At 43.9% G+C, this 1,176-nt stretch overlaps 1 pseudogene; it reads right to left on the bottom strand.

Moving 5' to 3' along the window:
• Nucleotides 1-833: 833 nt before the first annotated feature.
• Nucleotides 834-951, bottom strand: LOC125171426 (uncharacterized; annotated as a pseudogene).
• Nucleotides 952-1,176: the final 225 nt, after the last annotated feature.

Below are 1,176 nucleotides of genomic sequence, written 5' to 3'. Positions count from 1 at the left end.
TTTCCAAAACCTGTCACACCCTCACTGTCACTTTGCATAATGACTCAATGGTTTTGCACCGGGTTTACCTGGGTCTGAAGTACGCCTTCACCTACTCCACCCACCTTCAAGAGTCCTCTCTAATGTCAGCTTCACCATGAGGCCTCTTTTCTGTAAGCCAGAATTCATCGCTGCCTCCTAAGGGCCATTATAGCCTTGTGTTCTTAGGTCTTGTGGACGCTTCACAAATTCTCTGCCATCACGTTGTGTACCTGTCTGAATTTCCCTGGCTATACTGGAAACAGGCTTTGGACCTGTCTATAACCAGCTCCTCGGGCAGTGCTTAGCACATAGTGGGCATCAAAGACCGACGACTGAATGCGTGAGCGAAAGAATGTCGAATATGAGTTTTCCAAAACTATATGTGTTTTTCGATGAAGCGCAGTAAAAAACCAGCACATTGGTTCATGTCACGAAGTAAAGAGGCACTTTTGAAGACATTGAAACATCAAAGCCTAGAGCAATCAGAATCATGGTCACTCTGTTAAAGTTATAAAGGGTTTTGATCGGCCCTGTTTAAATGAGGGCATTGACAGAGCAAAACCACAGTCCTATAGCTCTCAGAAACAGAAATGTGTGGCTTGGGTAATACACAGAACAACTGGCATTTTTATCAATGTACTTACTAACCAAAAGACCCTTCAAGGGTGCTGGACCCCTCCTCAGTTCTAGAGAATGACATTAGTCAGTCATGGTAAGTTCCACTATTCTTTCCAGTGGTTAGTTCATGAAAAGTCAGGCCACAGAGTTCTGGCCGATGAGGCGTGAGAGAAGTGTCTTGGGAGCCTCATGGAAAAAATTTTCTCATTCCTTTTCTCTGTTTTTCATATAGAATGCTTCACAAATTTGGAGGGTCCATGCTAATCTTCTCTGCATCGTTCCAGTTTTAGCCTACGCATTGCTGAAGCAAGCACTAGTTTTTCTCACTCTTAACAAGGGTCCATGAAAGGGGCTTCTTTCTAATATTCTTAGATATGTGTCAAGCTGTGATGGCTGGAGCTATTATAGCCCTATTGTGACCAGGAGGTGACAAGCCTGAGGAGAATAGCCAACGTAGTGAAAATGGCAGAAGAGAAAGGTAGAAAGATCAGGATCCCTGGTGGCAATGTTAAGCCACTGAATTAATTCACCCTACAA

This window comes from Prionailurus viverrinus, chromosome B4, assembly GCF_022837055.1.
Source record: "Prionailurus viverrinus isolate Anna chromosome B4, UM_Priviv_1.0, whole genome shotgun sequence".
NCBI classification, from domain to species: domain Eukaryota; kingdom Metazoa; phylum Chordata; class Mammalia; order Carnivora; family Felidae; genus Prionailurus; species Prionailurus viverrinus.
The sequence above is the reverse complement of the archived record's forward strand: the minus strand, read 5'-3'. Positions and strand labels throughout refer to the sequence as shown.